This window comes from Lissotriton helveticus, chromosome 3_2 (genome assembly GCF_964261635.1).
Source record: "Lissotriton helveticus chromosome 3_2, aLisHel1.1, whole genome shotgun sequence".
NCBI classification, from domain to species: domain Eukaryota; kingdom Metazoa; phylum Chordata; class Amphibia; order Caudata; family Salamandridae; genus Lissotriton; species Lissotriton helveticus.
In genome coordinates, this window is record NC_136062.1 from 186,635,654 (window position 1) to 186,655,734 (window position 20,081).

General features: G+C 45.0%; 2 long non-coding RNA genes across 2 annotated transcripts in view; one reads left to right on the top strand and one right to left on the bottom strand.

Annotated features, from left to right (window-relative positions):
• LOC144826554 (uncharacterized) overlaps nt 1-20,081 on the top strand; it is a 213,199-nt gene that overhangs the window by 182,229 nt on the left and 10,889 nt on the right. The gene's annotated exons all lie outside the window — the stretch shown is intronic.
• The window catches only part of LOC144826553 (uncharacterized), a 292,837-nt gene that overhangs the window by 111,105 nt on the left and 161,651 nt on the right, over nt 1-20,081 (bottom strand). The window lies entirely within an intron of this gene.

Below are 20,081 nucleotides of genomic sequence, written 5' to 3' on the forward strand. Positions count from 1 at the left end.
AAAGCTCTGTCGTAGGTTTTCTTCTTCTTGAAGATGGCTGGTCTCAGCATCAGCTCCTTGGCCTTCCTGGCCGGTCTGTTTCTTCCCGATATTTCAATTTTCTGAGCTAGGTATCTTGGTGTGTTGTAATGAATCGCCTTGTGGGTAATGCATGCCATTTTTAGCTGGATTCTAGCTTCAATTTAAGGATTTCAGGTGCGGGGATATATGGTCAAATTTCCTCGTTCCTGAGACCAGTCTTGCTGCTGCGTTGAGGCAAGTTTTTAGTGGTGCTGTGGAGATTTTTGGTAAGCCTGCTAACGTAGTGCATCCATATTCGATCCTCGAGATTACTAGAGATTGTACTGTTAGTTTTAGATCCGTCTCAGTTAAAAATAATTTCATTTTTCTTAAGTAGTTCAGATGAAAATGGGTGTTTTTTGCCATTGCTTTGATGTTCGCTTTCATGTCTAGGTTCTCATCCAGTGTGATTCCAAGTGATTTCGCCGAATCAACTAGCGTGGGGGTGCAATTTAACGCTGTGATAGTTTTCGACCATTCCTTCATTTCTGATTGGTTCTTTTGTGGAGAGATGAGTAAGAATTCAGTTTTGTGTGCGTTTCAGATGATTGGTAGTTAGCCATTTTAATGTCATTTTGAGGGCCTCGTTCATTAAGATGATGTCTTCCATGTTCTCGATCTTGATGTAGATCTGCGTGTCATCCGCATACATGTGGTAACATATTTTGGAATTTCGCAGAATTTCTGTGAGGGGTTCGATGTATAAATTAAATAGTGAAGGAGATAGTGTGGATCCTTGAGGTACTCCTATTGTGTCTGGACATGAAGGTGAGAGAGATTGGTTGACCAGGAATCTCTGACTTCTATTATGTAGGAAGGACTCGAACCATCTCAGTACTTTGCCAGATATTCCCATCCTGTCCTGGAGTCTGTTCAGCAATTTTTCGTGGTTGACTGTATCAAATGCAGAAGATAAGTCGAGGAGGATGAGTAGACAAGATCGGTTTTGATCTAGGGCTTGGAGTGCATCATCGACAATGTGTAGGATTGCAGTTTCTGTACTGTGACCTGTTCTGAATCCTGATTGGCAGTCATCTAATAATGAGAAATTGTCGATGTGTTGGCTCAGCTGATTCTGTACACATTTCTCTATTACTTTGGCCAGAAGTGGAATGTTGGTCACTGGACGATAGTTGTTTGGATCTGTTGGGTCCACTGTGGGTTTTTTGATGATTGGTACTACTTGACCTGTTTTAAGGCATTCTGGAAGGATCCCCTGGGCAAGAGAGGCGTTTACGATTTCTGTCCAAATAGGGATAACGATATGGTTGATTTCTTTTAGGCATTTTGACGGTAGTGGGTCATTATAGTGGTTGTTCGGTTTGATGTCGGCTAGCGTTTTAGCAATGTCGTACTGACTCAATAATTTGAAGGTGTCCCAATGTGCTTTGTTTTTTATCTTAATATTCCCATCTTTTGTAGTAGTGATGTTAAATGATTGTGTGTGGTCGTCAGGGTTGTCTGCTGCCATCTTGAGTTCTCTTTCCAGCTTGTTGGCTTTGTTGATGAAAAAGTTGGAAAATTCTTTGCAGCTTAATTGTGTTTTAATGACTTCTTGGGCAGATTTGGCTTGCTTGTTTGATTGTTGTTTTATGATCTCAAACAGTTTCCGTGGTCTGTTTTTGGCGTTGTGTAGTTCATTTCTAATAAACTCCTTTTTTGCGTTGAGGATCTTTTTGTTGTATTCATTTCTGATTCTTCTGAGGGCTTTCAGCTCGGGGGATGATGGGTGTTGCCTCCATTTTCTTTCCGCACATCTCAATTTTTGTCTATCTTCATTCAAAGATCCATTGAACCATGGGTTTTTATCCTTCTCAGTTACTCTTTTCAGCTTTAGAGGCATGGTGGAGTTGACAATTTTCGTTACTGAGGTGGTGTAATGGTTCGTGAGCTCATTCACATTTTGCACGTTGAGAGGTAGGTTTAGGTCTTTCTTGCATCTTTCAATTAGTAGCTCCATGTTCGAGTCTCTGGTATCACGCATCCATCTTTTGATTTTGATTGGTTGAATGGTCTGTGTCTTCATCCATGTAGGTATCATGAAGGTTATGGCATGGTGGTCTGACCAGTCGCAAGGCTCTATTGCGAGAATTGAGATATTTTCCTTTTTAGAGATTATCCAGTCCAATGTTGCTCCCTTTGAGTGTGTTGGTTGTAGGCATGCTTGGGATAGGTCTAGTTCGGTTAAGAAGTCTTTCAGAGTGTTGACCTGATTGTCGTTGTTGTCGTTCCAGTGTAGATTAAAATCACCTAAAAATATGTTATTAGCGTCGGTGTTAGTGTAAGCCGTGATTATCTCCATTAGCTGCTCGATGAATATCACATTGTTGTTTCCCGGTGGGTGGTATAGTGCATGTAGAATGTAATTTGGTTTGTTAGCTGATCTTATATTGAGACCTAGGTACTTGCAAGCCTCTAATGGGTCGGATTGAATTTGGCAAATTTATAAGTCCGATCTGTGTATGCAGGCTATACCACCTCCTATCTTCTTTTGCCTGTCAAGTCTCACAATGTTGTAGTGGGGGGGTACCAGGAGGTCCATGACTGTGGACGACGATTCAGATAGCCATGTTTCCGTGAGGTTTGTTATGTCTATTTCCTGGTTAATAATGATGTTGGCTATGTCAGATGCATGTTTAGCTGCAGATCGACAGTTGAGCAGTAGGCATTTGAAGGATTTTTCTGTTGTACATGAGTTGATATTTTGCGATTCGGTGATCAGTTGGACTTTTTGCAGGTTGTTATGATTAGGTTTCCTTCCATTCAGCTTTGGCATTCTATTGGCATCTATCGGCACGCTTTTGATTTCCTCCCCTCTAATGTTATCAGTAGACTCATAATCGCGGATTAGGGCTAGGGTCTCTTCTTCGGTTAAAAAGTTCTGAATCCTATTTGGTCTGTTTTTTCTTTCTGAAATTGGCATAGCCTTCTTTTTGCCCTTGCCTTGAGATGTATGTAATAGTTTTCGGATGTGCCCGACTTCTGTGTGGGTATTTCCCGTGATATTCCGAAGTCTTTCTATTCCTATGAGGGTGCTTCGTAAATCCCGTGCCAGTTTGTTCATTTGTGTTTGGAGCTCTGTGATCTTTCCTCTCATGAACCCGGGTGACGTATTGGGATTGATCATCCGCTCATTTCGAGGTTCGCGACTTCTGTTCCTCAGTTTACATTTTGAGCTTTTCATCTGGGTCTTGCTCTGTTTGCCCTTATGTCGGTTGTCTATATTACCATTGTTTGCCTTGTTTAAGTCTCTATCTTTGTTTTGTGTTCCTAAGGTCTTGATTGAGGAGCCTAACGCTCTAGGAGAGCTTGGTGTAGACGTATTTAGTGGTATAGAATGGGTGGTTCTTTCCAAGTTAGCTATTTTTAGGTTTTCATTTTGTAATTTGCTCCTATAAGATATTTTGACACTGATGTGCGGCATCATTTCTTCCCACTGGGGATTATCTGTACCCTTATACTCATGATGTGTATACATTTCTTTTCCCTGATTAGTGTTCTCAAATGTTGGGCCTCGTGTTTCGCTAATGCCTTTTTGTAGCGGTGGGTGGTCTGATTCTGTAAATATGCTGTCTAAGGTTGCTTCTTCTCTCATAGGAGGCTCCCTGTTGCTAAGGGCATTTCGTTTTCTCTCTGTGTCATTCCATATCAATGAGATTTCTATTCTGTTTGTTTCTTCTAGTTGCGTGGAGTGTTCTGGTTCCCGGAGATCTCTAATCGGTGTGCTGGGTGAGGTGGTTGAGACGTACGAGGCTGGGTTGTCTTCTGGCGGTCTCTGGAGCTGTGGTTGAATTGTGTCTCCTGTTTGCGAAGATTGATCGGATTCCAGTAATTCTTCGGTTGGTGTGTTAATTGTGGTGGTGCAGTCACGTGGGACTGGGATGTCTTCCATAGGACCCTGATGTAGTAGTGGGTTGGTGTCTTCTGGTTGCGAGAGTTGTTCTGGTTGCAGGTGTTCTCTAGTTGGACTGCCAGCTGTGATGGTGATGTCAGATGTGACTGGATTGTCTGCTAGTGGTCTTTTGTATTGTATTGGACTTGAGTTTTCTACAATTGTTTTTAATGTTAAGAATATCTCTATGGTCATGAATTTGGTACCATGTGGGATGTTAGTTGAGGATTTTATATTAAACATCTTTATAACGGCGTTTCGCCATTTTGCTGTTCTTCTTGTGAAGAAAATCAAATATTTCGTGATGGTGCCATTAACCACGCAGGAGGCATTGTCAGAGATCAGGGTGTCCGGGTTTTTCCTCATAAGGTTGTGTTTGAATTTTTTGGTTGCGTTCTTGGAGAGCTTGGCTGGGTATTTTATGATATGGACGTTCCTGCTTACTAGTTCTAGGTAGTTGTCCTCCATATTTGAGGATTGCAAGTGAATCTTGTGACTAGTATATAGAATATTTGGGGGGTATCCTCTTCTTGTTGTTTGTAGTGTTTCTAGTTTTTTATATAAGTACTTTCAAGATGTCCGCCGGAATAGCAGTTTTCCTAAAAATTGAGGTGTCTTTTCTCTCTTTCTATTAACTTAATAGTCCTCTTTCCCTTGCCTTAGTTTGTTTCTGTCGTGCTGTATAATTCCTTTTTTCCCTTTTTTTACTCTTCTGCTAGTCCTCTTTCAATTGTTTTATTTCTTTCTGCCATTTTGGGTGTTTCCCTGTGGTATTGTCCTCTTGTTCCTATCGTATGATGGCCGACTTTAAGTTGGCAAGTATTTACAGGATGTTTTCCTCATTCTGGCGTGTTCTTCAAAGTTAGAGAGTTCTAATGCTCAAAGGGCTCTTGTTTTTCAATAGTAAGTGTCTTTATAGTCGCCATTTTGGGGTCAGGCCAATCGGTTTGTGATCTCAAATTCCCCTGGTGATCCTGGCGTGAACCTGATCTCAGATTCCCACTGTGTAGAGGCGTATTTTCAGGATGTTTTCTTCATTTTAGGTCCTATTGTTAAAAGTTTCATGTTCTCAACCCTAGGTGTCTTTCGTGTCTTTCGCGGCCGCCATTTTAGGGTTAGGCAGGCCGGTTTGTGCACTCCGATTCTTCGAGTTTAGTGCCCTGATAATGATTTTGAGTGTAGGAGCATAAGTCTCCCTTATTGTTCAGCCTGCTGACTTTCCAGCGTGTCGAAGGCAACGCGCTTGCTGGCGGGGCGTGATTCCGGTTGTGAGGTCTATTTCAGTTGCCACGTTCTCTGTCACGCGTATAGCGCAAAGCAGCCACCCGACGCACACCGTTCGAGTCTGCCGCCTCCCGACCCCGCTGTGGGCACTCGCCTCGGCTCCTCACCTCAGTTCTTAGCGGCTCGGCAGTCGTGCTCAGCTGGGGTGCCCAAGCGTCTCCAGTGGCGTCACTAGGGTTGGTGTCGCCCAGTGCGAAACTCATGGTGTCACCCCCTCAGAATCACTGTTGTTAAAGTTATAACACAACTTGATAAAATAAGGAGCCAGAATTCTATCAAGACTGTAATTTTACACGCATTTAAAATGCATTCACGAGAAGTATCTACACATTGTTTTTCTATAATTGATGCTTCACCGGTAAAAAACGAGCCCGAAAATACACCCCAGGTGTAGTGCATTTGCTGAGCAGAGAGTATAAATAAAGAGCAGCAGAATCTGGCACAATCCACACCCGCTCAAGAGACGTGATTGGTCAGGGGCTGACAGTCACAGGCGGTTTCAAGGTGAGGAAATGTATGGGATTTGAGGTCCAGGGTGAACGTTATATTAAGCGTAACTTTCACCCTCCCATTAGCACCGGCACCTATCCCCCAGCACTCATGGACTCAAAGGGACCGATGACAAGAAATCTTAGCTCTGGTTGCTGGCATATGCATGTCCTATCACTACCTCAAAAACATCTGCAAAACCCTGTGATTAATATTGTGTTCAAACTTGTTTCTCATCATGCACAGATGCAATGTGACGCACACAAGCCTCCTTCTTTTTCACGTAAGCGAATACCTGTCAACTGCCCATATTTTGAGGGGTTCAACCCATTCAATTATATTTACCCTCCTAAAAAGCAGCATCCTGCCAAAGACTTCCATGGGGTCACCCCTTTGCAAACCCGCTCCACCTTCAAAACCTTTCCCTCCCTTCACTTCAATAGTACAAACCTCGTAAACATCTGATCTCGTTTTCATCAAAGGGGCCACAGGTTGTCAGATATGCAACTGAGCAGCGAAAAAAAACGAAGAACGCTGGACAAGTGGGAATCACACTGTCCGGGTTGCTAGTATGGATCACATTTCTAGAAGGTGCGTAGTAGTTAACATCGGTCCAGCAGGTGCAGTCCTATCGGAGGCCGTTGAACCCTGAGCATTTCCGTCTATACTACGCCAGCAGCAGTGAAAGACTGCGTGTTCCTTGCTTGCACCTGGCTGGGCCCCTGGCATAATTGCTACGCTATTAGTTCTATCAGACCCCAAACAACAAACACGTTCAAACCCTTCCCGCTTGGAGTTAAAAAAAGGCCGTTAAACGCTGCACTCCTTTGTACTCCGCTGTTCTGTGCTCTCGGTAACGATATTAGCGGATTTTAGTGGGAACCCTAAAGCGCCGTATGCACCGCCCGCTGCCGGATCTGTGCCTCGACTGTCCTAGTTTCATAGGGAGTGGAATTGAAATAAACAAAAGTCAACTGTGAAATATGAGGCATTTATGGCGGCACTTAACCGTAAAGAGCAGCAGTGGGGTAACTCTCCTTTAACTGTGTTTTAAATGGTGGGAAAGACAACTGCCCTTACCTTTTCTAGACTTTAGACTCCTTAGTAGTGGTGGCTGGGCCCCTAGGCGTTCTGCAAACCGCCCAGCAGCACTCCTCTGCCGAGACTGTTTCCGCTGAGTCTCAGTGCCTAGTGGTGCCTTGCGTCAGAGAGCTCTGCGCAGGGGCTGGTCCCAGGGCCGTCATTGGTAGCGCTGTAAGATTGACGGCCCTGGGACCCACAAACTGGGTACGCCGCCGCCGCGCATCGCATCACCACTACCACTAGGGTAGTAGGTGGTGCGTGCGTGGTGTGCACTGCAGTATTTTGTAAGCAGGTGCTCTTGCAGAGCAAAGGCGAGGTTGCAGAGCTGTATTACAAAGCGTAACCAGACAGATTGGTGTCACCCCATGTTTGGTGTCACCCGGTGCGGTCCGCACCCCCCGCACCCCCCTAGTGACGCCACTGAGCGTCTCCAGACCTCTCTGTCGGCTCTCCTGGGTGCCGATGTCTCCCCCTTGCCGGTGATCTCATTCTGTCCATCAATTGTTCTTTTTGCCTTTGTCACCCGAGTATGCCCAAACGTGGGTCCTGTGCTCTCTATGACACTGGAGTCAAGCCATCCTGGCTGATGAGGTGAAACCCCCAAACCAGTCCTAGGATGCTTGTTTCCAGTCCAGGGAGGACCTGGCCTGACAGTTCGGGCTGGACTGTACCCATTGGGTCCAGGGTCAAGACTGATATCCATATGGCTGGGTTCCAACTGGAATGGCTTGGGGAGCAAAAAAGCGATGGATTTAGGCCCAGATCTCTGTACTGGGGTGAATGTATGACTTTGTTCTGCATTCTGTCCATCAATGGTTCTTTTTGCATTCGTCACTCCGAGGGGGATGGGTATGCCCAGACGTAGGTCACATGCTCTCCATGCCACTGGACTTAAGCTATCCTGGCTGATGAGGGGTGAAACCCCTCATCAGCCAGGTTTCCAGTCCAGTCCAGGGAGGACCTGGCCTGGCAGTTCAGCCTAGACTGTTCCCATTGGGCGCTGGGTCAAGACTGATTTCCATATGGTTGGGTTCAAACTGGAATGGCTTGGGAGCAACAAATTGATGGATTTAGGCCTAGATCTCTGTACTGGGGTGAACGTATGACATTGTTCTGCATTATGTCCATCAATTGTTCTTTTTGTATATAGTTGGATATCAAAATAATTGCAATGGCACTAACTAGTGAAAAAACATGCAAATTATACAACACAACCTAATGTATGACTTACCCTATAAGCAATGGGGTTATCTCAGATATGTTCGATAACTGGTGATCACTGAGCTCACAGTAGTATAACCCCTACCAAATGCATCACACACCGGGGGCGCTAGTGGACGCACTGCGGGATGGCTGCCTTGTGAAGCAGCTCCGCCGGACGGACCAGATAACAAGGACACACGGCGACAACCCGATAGTGCAAATAATGCGGAACGCATAGACTAATGCGTGTATATACCGTGCCTCATCAGGAACTGGCGGAATAACTGTAACACCAGTAATTATAGAAGAAAATGCTGCAAGACTTTGCCGACTGACCTGTGACATGAGCGGGTAAGATGGCGGCCGCACGGCATTGCAGAGAAGCTACCAGCTGCGCTGCGTATGCCTCACTGCCCAAGCTGAGCGCATGAGAATAGAACCGGAGAGTCCTCGACTCAGTGCACCTCTGCCACGGCCGTTCCCATACTTGTAAGTGCTGTGTTTCCAATGGTTCACCGAGCGGGACCGCAGTGGCGGTTATACCAATATGGCGGCGGAAGGGCGCTAAGATGAAACGTCCGTCACCACAACTCTGGACGTGACAGAATAAGCTATACGCACTTGCAAAACACTGCGCGCTCTAATGGAAATGACACTTCGCGCTTCCAACTGCGGTAATTACGTCGCATTGCATTACCAGCACAACACGTCCTGCCTGACTCATAGCACTTCATCAAGATGGCGCTGCCCGTGATGTTGACAGCCCCGGCAAACGGCCGCGAATGATCCCTAACGTTGTGAACGCCTGCGGATTGCATAAGAACTGGCTCATAGAGTGAATGCCCGAATCGAATGCGGCTCTGGGAGACCTCAGGAATTGCATGGTTTGCAAATAACACGTAATGCAGTCCCACACGGACAAGACTCTGGTGCAATCCGGGTGTTGACACATCTCCACCTCCATTTTAGAAACAGTAGGCAGTTGAGGGAGACGCACGGAGATTGGCATTGCCGGCGGTCCTTTCCATGTCACATAACCTCAGCGAGTAGCACTAACGAGCGGACTCTCCTGCATACGCATGCCAGAAGTGTCTTGGGATGTGTCTTGGTGAACAGCGCTGTCACAACGCCAAGGCCACATGCATGAAAAAATGTGTACAGGTTTATGAACCGATCCGAGCATGGATATATGAGCCGCTCCTTCATTGTGCAGCACATCGGGTGGTGGATACCGGCTGTAGAAACTGCGCATAGCAACTGCAACCTGTCCCGGGAACTTCAGGGTTCTTACTGCGATCCCGACTATCACGCGTTCCCCCACCACAAGGGAAAATGGGGAAGCCTGAGAGGCAACAACCAAAACTAACGTTTGAGCCACGACGGTCGGGGAGAGCACCGACCACTTCTGGTGATAACGACGCGGGCGCGGAAGGGAGCACTGAGCATAACATGGAAGCCATCTTGACGGCAATACAAACCAGCCTCCAAGATATTAACGGCAAACTAGATCATCTCACTTGCCGAGTGGACACGATGGCGATAAAACTTGACAAGCAGGGTGACAGGCTGGATGAAGCTGAGAAACGGATATCAGCGGTGGAAGATGAAACGCGAGTGAGTGCCGCTAAAAGTGGTGAGAAAGACAAATTGCTGGAACAACTTAGACACAAAGCCGAGGATTTAGAAGCGCGTTCAAGACGCAACAACGTCCGCATAGCGGGCATACCGGAAACTACCAACACCGGAAAGATGGAAAAATACATAGAGGAGTTGTGCAAACCAATCTTCGGAACTGAGCAGCTGTCACCCATATTCATGGTGGAAGGAGCTCACCGCCCAGTGGGGGCTACTCCAAGACCCGTGGTAGCAAGGATTCTGAATTATCGAGATCGTGATGACATATTGCGGATGGCCCGTGAAAAGAAAGACATTGAATATCAAGGCAACCGCCTGGAGTTCTATCCGGATCACACGTATGCGGTACAACAGGCGAGGAAAGAGTTCAATAATGCGAAATCCAAACTGCGATCTCTACAAATTGATTATGCGATGCTCTATCCGGCGCGGCTCAAAGTCAACTGGAGAGGGAAAACAGCGATACTTCCGACGCCGAAAGCTGCCCATGAGTTTATCAAGAAACTTCATGAACAGAGGAAACAGCAACATCAAGAAGAGCGGGAGCAAAACTCTGACTGAAAACAGCAAAATGATATAACACGCCGGATGCTGTGCTGTGAGTATATCGGACGTAATATGTACTGCCACTACAAAGTAAGCCTGAACAGAGGGTCAGAACGTTTGTAGTGGCATAAGACTGACACACCCGATTCATTATGTCATGAAGTTAAGTTTCTCGACCATACAAGACAGGCCGGAAAGGTGGCCAGATACTGTGATGTTTGGGTATATACGGAAATGAGCACAGCACCATGACATGCTAGAGGGTGGTTATTCTTGAGAGTTCATAATAGGATGGCACTGTTGTGCCCACAGACTGACTACCTCCCTTGCTGACGCCTGTTCCTGCACTCTACCTACATATATGCTGTACAGTAGATATTGATTAGACAAAACACGATGTTGCTACTGAGTAACCACTGGTGATGAGCCAGACGGCGGACCTTTCAGGCTATTACCCACGTCATGATATTGCATGGGGTGAGTGACGAGTAATAGCCCCATGTTTGTCACGGACAAGTTCACATGTTGAGATCTTTCCGAGAAGGTGTGACACAGTCACAGTGGTGGCGGATTGAGGGAGGAGTTGTGGGATACCTGGTAGGACAGGAGGGAATGCAAAATTTGAGACGGGAAATATGTTCTGTATAAATTGCTGTTGTATCTCTATGGCCAGGCCAGTTCTGAAAATGTGAGGAGCAAGGTTTTGTTGTTAATACATGATTCGACAGTCTACTATCATGTATTTTATGCGATTAGAACAGTAGACACTATCTAACACTATGCGATAGTCTGTCCACATCCATTAACTTGGATGGAGATGTGCGTCCTCGGCGAGCCTCCACATGGGAGCTCCCCGACCTGAATTCTAGTTACGAAAAGTTCTATGTTTGGGTATGGCGGCGGCAGGATTGGGCTGCTGTTGTGGGTGGAGGGGAGGGGGGGGAAGGGAATTGTTCAGTTGTTCAAACCAAAGCACTTGAGAAGCATTGCTACACTACTGGAAACACGTATTGTGAGCATTATACATTTACAGCACATGAGACAGGCACAGACAACCATGAGGACATCCGTTGAGTTCACATTGCAATACACTCCAATGATAACCCTAAATGGCGGTACCACACGACATGGTAGATAAAACAAAGTTACGCATGATCACATGGAATATACGGGGCTTCACTAACCCTAAGAAAATAAGGCAGATACTCGCTAGTATTGACAGATGGCATGGTGATATTATTATGTTGCAGGAGACTCACATGGCACCACATGCCTCTAAAACTATAGGCACACGCTGGGCAGAAACAGTATACCATGCTGCCTACTCTTCTTACTCTAGGGGAGTATCCATCATGATTAAAAAAGGGACGGGTTTTAGGGTGGAAAAGGTGGTGGTTGACAAAGAGGGCAGGTACATTTTATTAAACGGGATACTAAGGGGACAAAGAGTGACACTCCTGAACACGTATGGACCCAACACAGACGATTCAGACTTCTTTCACACACTATGGAGATATTTACAGGAAGATCTAGACAGGACATTACTTTGGGGCGGAGACTTTAATTTAGCGTTACATGACCAACTGGACAGATCTGGCTCCACCATAGAGCACCATACTAAAGCGCGGGCCAAACTGCTCGATATCTTGGCCGATAAACAGTTGTATGATATTTGGAGAGTGAAACATCCCACAACACAAGTATCCACACACACGTCTGCAGCTAATAACAGCTGGTCGAGAATAGACTATTGGTTGGGGTCAGAGAACGCGCTCCTGTGGACCACAACAATACAGCACCTCCCGAAGACATTGTCGGATCATAATCCAGTGATATTGACATTACAAATACCGCAATATATGCCACCCCCATTTAGTTGGAGATCCAGTGCCACTGCACTTATAGACCCAATCTATGCTGTCACAGTAACCCGAGCAATCACAGAGTATTTTGTGCATAATGAAGGTACAATAGACAACCCAGGATTATTGTGGGAAGCGTTTAAAGCGACAATAAGGGGTGTCTGCATAAGCACGACCACAGGCATACTACGTGACATACGGTCACAGTTAACAAGATGCGAAAAACGACTACAGGACCTAGAACTGTTGTACGACAGTACACAGGACGCTGCCCTATTGACTGAAATTAGACAGACCCTCTCCGAGCATCAAACATTTGCACAAGATGAGGTCAAATACATACACAAGCGTCCAATAGCACGACGATTTGGCGAGAGCGGCAGGGCAGGCAGAGTATTAGCTGCGAAACTAAGTGACACCAGAAACTCACAAGCAGTATTGCAGATCACGGATCACAATGGAGATACATGCACAGACACTAGGTCCATCTTGACTAGTTTCGTCCAATCATATAAGGCCCTGTACACAGCACAACCCACCAAATCAACAGCTGATATATTTGAGTATTTAGAAAATGTTGCTATTGCGTGGCTCTCGGACGCTCAACGACAGTACCTACCCCTCCCGGTAACTGTAGAAGAAGTGGTGGACACTATCAAATCTTTGCCTAACGGCAAGGCACCAGGGACAGATGGGTTCACCGGGGAGTTTTACAAAAAATACGCAGATATATTGGCTCCACACCTGGTAAGACTGTACGGTGCGGCTTTTGAGGCTGGTGTTTTGCCCCCTAGTTTGCGTGAAGCAGTAATAATAGCTTTACTAAAGCCCAATAAAAGTCTAGAAAAGTGCGACTCCTTTAGGCCGCTGTCGCTAATAAATGTGGACTCCAAAATATTGGCAAAACTTTTGGCTAATAGGCTACAACCACTTATAACCACGCTGGTATTGCCTGATCAAGCGGGCTTTATCCCCTCTCGATCCACCTCTCACAACACGTGCACGCTATTTGTTTTATCACACTACCTGACACCTAATACACGGGCAGTGGCGGTTATGTTGGATGCTGCTAAAGCGTTTGACTCCATTGAATGGCCCTACCTAATTGCAGTTTTACAACGAATGGGATTCCCCCCACTCTATACCCAATGGATACAACTTCTATATACCAGACCAGTCGCCAGAGTCCGCATAAACGGCTATGTATCAGAAGCCTTTGAAATTGAAAGGGGAACACGACAAGGATGCCCCCTTTCTTCCTTATTATTTGCCCTTGCATTAGAGCCCCTCGCTTGTAAGGTTAGACAATTACATCATCACTCTGTTTTACAATTCCCAAGCCGCCCTCTACACATTTCACTATATGCAGACGATATGGTGCTTTATGTTAGAGACCCAGAACAACATTTGACATCTTTAATACAAGAATACATCCAGTTTGGAGGGCACTCGGGCTTACAAATAAATTGGTACAAATCCTCCATTATACCCCTAACTGACTCTACTACGCCGCATGATGTAGAATTTCCACTGGAATGGCAGACGGACCCACTTCGGTACTTGGGGGTATGGTATCACAGAGACCCAGAATTGGTTATACGCACTAACTATGGCAGAGTAATAACGGACATAGACGCAAAAGTAGATCGATGGATACAACTTCCATTCTCGCTAGCTGACCGTATAGCACTAGTTAAAATGGTGATATTGCCTAAACTGCTCTACTTATTTAACAATATTCCAATACGTCTACCACTAACAGTCTTCAAGAGAATCACGACGACGGTCTTGAAGTTGATATGGGCAGGGAAACAGGCGAGAATCGAGTTACGCACACTTACATTGCAATATATGCCAAAGGCGGGCTGAACGTACCTGATTTCTATTTGTACTACCTATGTGCGCAAGCACAATACGCTACCCATTGGTATAATGAGGTTCCGTACCTGACAAATACAGCGGTAGAAGAGGGAGATGCGTTTCCGGTCCCACTAGACGCGATAATCACACATACAAGGTCACCATTGCATGAGCGTGACATCAATACTATTGATACGACTGTTGCAGCGTGGCGCACACTAGGAAAACTAGCGAACAAACTACCTCTATATGCACCAGCTCTCCCATTACACCATCATCCAGAACTATCGGTGACGAACTAACAGATGGGTATGGACCTACTAAAGCAAGTGGGAATAGTCACTATGGGGGATTTATATACAGATGGGGTATTTAACACTGCTCAAGATCTGACCTACATTCAAAATCAATCACTCCTATTTCAATTTAACAACCATAGATTAAAGAGAGCTGTGAAGGATTTATACCCCGATTTTCCAAACGAGCCAGAACAGTTACGAACACTGCAACATATCATCACGTCCCCTAACACCGCACACTTGGTATCACGACTCTATAAACTCGCGCAAGATGAAATAGGGCATACATCCCAGAAGGCCATGGCTCGATGGAATGTGTCTCTGTAAGATCCACTGACGATGATGACTGGCTAACGACCTGTAATCTCACACAGTTGCTGACACCAAATGGGAACCTAAGACTACTTCATGTAAAATACCTACACCAAACCTATTACACGCCGGTCAAACTTTACAAATGTGGTTTAAGATCAGAAGTGAAATGTATTAGATGTGTCTATGGTCAAGCTGATTTTTTACATTTGGCGTGGCACTGTGTATAAATAAGCGATTATTGGAAACAGGTTACAGGAACATTAACAGACATGCTGGCGATACCAGTGGCCTGTACTGTGAAGAGTTGCTTGTTGGGTTTAGTACCAAATGTGAAAGCTTTAAAACGTAAATTTTGCATGATAGCCCTGTTACTCGCAAAGCGTAGAATGTCTCTATGCTGGGGCAGTAAACAGGCACCATCCATTAAGCAATGGATTGCGGACATGGCATACTGTCAAGACACGTTACGAACATATGAGGAAGAATTACCAGCCCGATCAAAACCACGTGATTACTGGGTATACCTCACAGACTATTTAAGAACTCAGAAGACAAACTCAGATGGTGAATAGAATTCTGTTCTGTGATATATTGAGCTGCCTGTTCCGAACACTGATCTGCTGTGTAGATATGTACATTGTGCAGCGATGTATCCAAGGTAGAATGCCGTAGTGTAATGGTTTGATTTCAACGAGTGTTGTAATAGTTTTATGAAAAACTAAATAAACAGATTTAAAAATAAAAATGCATCACACACCAACCAATCAACAGAATGTGTTAAGCACGACTCGTTACACCCTATCAACATAGCCCAGATAGACCAACAGATGTACATTGTGGTTCCTCAACATCACTACTAACTACAGTTTATGCTGCCACATATCAAATGTGCAAGGCAATAAACAAGGTTAATTACCACAAACAGCAACCATACAATTTAGCAAGACCGCGGGCTAGACCAATTAAACCCAATAAACCATCAATCTATTAATAAAACACACCTGTTGAAAACACAAGCAGAACTACTATTACAATACTGGTGTTTCAGCTAAAAGACCCAACTAGACTCCAATTTATAATAAATAATCTTTAATATCAAGGCACAAATGCAACAGACTGGGATAGCACTTCAAGGTGATACTAATCATAGAATGAGCGTTGCGTTATATAAATACATAGAACATATCATAACATAACGTAAAAGCCCTAATTACTAGTGAGGTGGAACAGAATTAACATATAGAATTCCACTCACCCTGACCAGAGGGCAGTGACGATTGTGGTGATTCATAAGGCTGGTAAGCTACCTGATCACTGTAGCTCGTACCGTCCTATCTCCCTTATCAACGTAGAAGCCAAAGTCCTCACCAAGGTATTAGCGGATAGACTGGTGTCCATCATAACAGAGCTTGTACACGTAGACCAATCAGGATTTATGCCCCGTAGAAGCACGCGTCACAACTTACGAAGACTATATGGGGTGTTACACATGACCGAGGGCACTGGGACTCCACAAACGGCACTGATGGTGCTTGACGCCTCCATGGCCTTCGATAGTATCGAGTGGCCCTATTTGTTTATGGTTCTCCGGTAGCTGGGCTTGGGTCCGAATTTTTGTAGTTGGGTTAGACTTTTGTCTGAGAGGTCCACGGCCCGAGTGCGTGTCAATGGGGCGGTATCCAGATCCTTCCAGCTGCGCAGAGGCCCATGGCAGGGTTGCCCCCTGTCCCCACTCCTCTTCGCTCTTGCGCTGGAGCCACTGGCGCATTGGATCTGGAGAGACAGGTGCCTTTGTTACAAGAGACAGGAAAGTGTTTCTCAACAGGAATCTCGACCCCCTGTTAAGCTGCCTGGGATCGGATGTGAGTCATTGGCGTACCCTGCCCCTCTACCTCATTGGTAGGGCAGCGTTATTCAAAATGATGACACTACCGAGGCACCTTTACATTCTACAGAACACACCATATCCTGTCCCCTCAGATTGTCTTCAAACGAATAGCACAGCCGGTTAGAACTTTGCTGTGGGAGGGAGGGACCCCGTTACACAAGCTACATAAGGGAGTCTACGATGGAGACCTGGCTGTTCCAGATATCCGGCTTTACTACTGGGCCTCGCAACTTCAGGTGAATCAGCCAAATGAGTAGACAGAATGGTTATGCCGGGAGGAAACTGTGAATCCCCCCTGTATGCACGGAGGCCACGGTCGGAGTGGCCCGAACACACTAAGGGGGTACTGCAGTGCTGGAGAGAGGCCAATAAACTCCTAGGGTGAGCGGGCAAACTGACCGGTAGAACTCTACTGTGGATGGGCGATCAGTTGCGCGAGGCAGCCATTGTCACTGGTTTCGAGGGGTGGAAACTAATAGGGATCGAATACTTAGGAGAGGTATGGAAAGGGGATTCCCCACTCACGTTCGTTGATCTTAAGAGGGAGTACAAGCTCCATCAGTCACAGAGCTATCTTAATATTAGACTCCTGCATGCTTTGGGCTAAAGACCTGGGCAGCATAGATGATGAGCATTGGCAGGAGGCTCTACAGAGCCCAAGGGAGATCGCAATGTGCGCTAAATTCTGACTTGTACAGCTGAAGATTCTACACCGTACGTACTATCCCTGCACACACCTTTACTTATGGGGTAGGGTTCCGTCAGCACTGTGCGTTAGGGGATGCCAGCAAGAGGGCACCTTCCTGCATATCCCATGGGAGTGCCCGAGATAGTTTGCTTCTGGGCGCAAGTTGCTGATACCATGTCCAGGGTGGTGGCCGAAATGGCACCTGCTGATGATCAAAGGCGACTTGTACTGGTCTAGATACACAGGAATATGGCTGGCCCTGGCTGCGGGAATTACAAAACGCAACATTGCTAGGGGGCGTCTCCGCAGCTGGAGGAATGGAAACGAGACCTTGACCAAGGTGCCAACAAGCCGGAGAAACGGTGTATAAAAGCAGGGGATGTGCTAAAAAATGGAAAAGAGTGTGGGCTCCCTGGCAAAAATACAGGGAATCTGGGGTGTTTACATAGATATGCACTGGATGGCTTTCTCTGTACTGTCATTGTTGTTCCCTCATGAATGTATTGTTATTGTTCTCTGTGGTCACCTCATGGTTGGATCTACGGAATTGTCATGTATGGTATGGTCTCATGAGCACTTGTTAATAACAAGAATAAAAAATAAAAAAAGATCCAGGTAAACCTGCACCCAATTTTCCTGGGTGCGGGTAAATGGGACGCGATTTTACTGGACGGTAGTCCTGACTGGTAAAATCGAATCAGGATTAGTTGCAACAGCAGTCAAACTTTTATTTGACCAGATTCATGCTCCCACTGTCTAAACTATTCTTCACTTTTCCTCCCCTACTATCCCATCCTCCTCCATTCATCCTCTCCACAGCAGGGTAGCCGTTGCTCGCATTTACCACCTGCTCAATGCAATTGGTAAATGGGAGCTTCAACACCCTTGGTTTAGGAATTCTGCACTGTTCTGATGTTGGTCTAACTGGTAACAGGAAGAATCCATGAGGAGATACTGGTTGATAAAAGTAATTCTGGCCACCGGCAATCTCTACATGGAATTCAGCCTAACTCATTATCAGGTCCTCAATGATCCATCTAATTACAGGTTCTAAATACTTCATTGATCTATGGGTGTGGACACTACTTTATTTACAAGGACAGGAGTAATTCAGAGTGATACAGGAGGGTCTTCAAAGGACAAGGGAGAATTACTTTGGTGCTAGATGTGTATGTAACAGTATCAGAGCAGGACTCGAGGGAACAGCAGAGTCAGTTTCAAGGTGTGGGTTGCGATATAACTTATCAGGAAGTACGTGTGTGGGCAATCAATGTGTGAGTTCTGCACAGTGCAGAGGCTTAATCAAACCAGGAGGAAATGTTAAAAGGAAATATATCATATGTGCTGAAAGTTAGCCAGGATTATAGTACTTGAATGCCCAGTTATAGGCAGAAATAAATAGTAAAGCAAAGCAATGCCACATATGATGTACAAGGAATGTGGAGTTCCCCAGTTCCCACATTAATATTTATGAGGCCTACCCAGATGCGCATTACATCGAATACAGCAAGTTACACAGGTCCAAGCATTATTTATTAAATTCATCTTGCTACAGTTAAGGATTTTTCAGTTTAAAGGACATTTAGGTCAACCCAGATGCACTTAACGTGGACAGAGAGTTGCAGTTCAGGTACGAATTACATACCACAAAGTTTAACTCAATTCATGAAAAAAATATTTTTAGATCAGTTCTCATACTTAAACACATATTTATGAGTTCAGCTCAGATTAACTTTAGTATACCAAACTAATCATGTTCAAACACTGAATGACACAGTGAAAATACTGTTTACCCACCCAAAATATAAAAATGCTCCCCACTATCCGAACCCAGAAAAAAGTCAGCATTCAATCAAACTGACTGCTTAGGTTCTAAAAGTTGCATTTTCAAACCTCTGGCCCCAACATGTTCCTAATGAGCAAGATAGTCAATGTGCCCTTGAAAAATACAGAAAAAGACAACCTCAACCTCTCAATAGCAGCATTCCAAAAATGTTGACCAAATGATGAAAAACGGTACATTGGTGTGGTTTCACCCTTTTATTCCAGCAATGGGAACCGAGATCGTTCTTCTGAAAAATCTAAATCTCTCTGAGAAGGGGAATGAGCTTATATCACATGTTTATATACCTTTTCTAAACCAAACAACATTGTACAGTACTTGGATAATATAAGTAAACTTACAACAATCATCAAGCTCCCCAATGAAAGCTACCAAAGTGATTTATGGCAGGCCCAACAAACGTTTATACACTTCATCAATAATAAATGATTGGATTGATCCACAAATTGCCACCAACTCTTTTGTGATGTGATTGTTACTACTGAGCTGAGAATATAAAATGAAACCTATTAGCTTTGTCAAGTCAGCCTCGGGGAGAGTAAATTTATAGCTGACGCTCAAAGGTATGTATGCATTTAGTTGGAATACTTAAACAAGGCAAACAACAAAATCGCAGCTGAGTTGAATTTAGAAATAAAACAGCCATCCACTCTCCAGGGCACACAGTGTGCACATCCATATGATCCACATTTTCCATGGCTGAAAACTTTGGACAGAGCTCTGTGTCTGATTATTGTGAAATTGCGAACCCCTTCTCCTACTGGATCACTGCAGATGTTCAAAGGTCTGATACCTTTTATGCACCAGGTAATGTGATTTTGATAAGCGAGTCCAATTTTAGTAGAATAGCTTGCAACAATCCAAATACATTAGCATACTCCTATTTACCCCAAGCACAAGATACAGAAAGACGCATGCCACAGTGAAAACCTCAAAACACCACTGAGAAATCTAGCAGTGCAATGAGGCTCTTCCCCGTCCCCACAACAAGTATAGTACTGAAAATTGCACAATTTAATAAAAACAAGACAACAACCTGGCAAAACAAACGTTTTTATAGTCAAAATGAGCTTTCATCAGTAATAACCAGGTTACAGGAACTGGAAAGAAGACCTTGATTTAAAGAGCTATTAA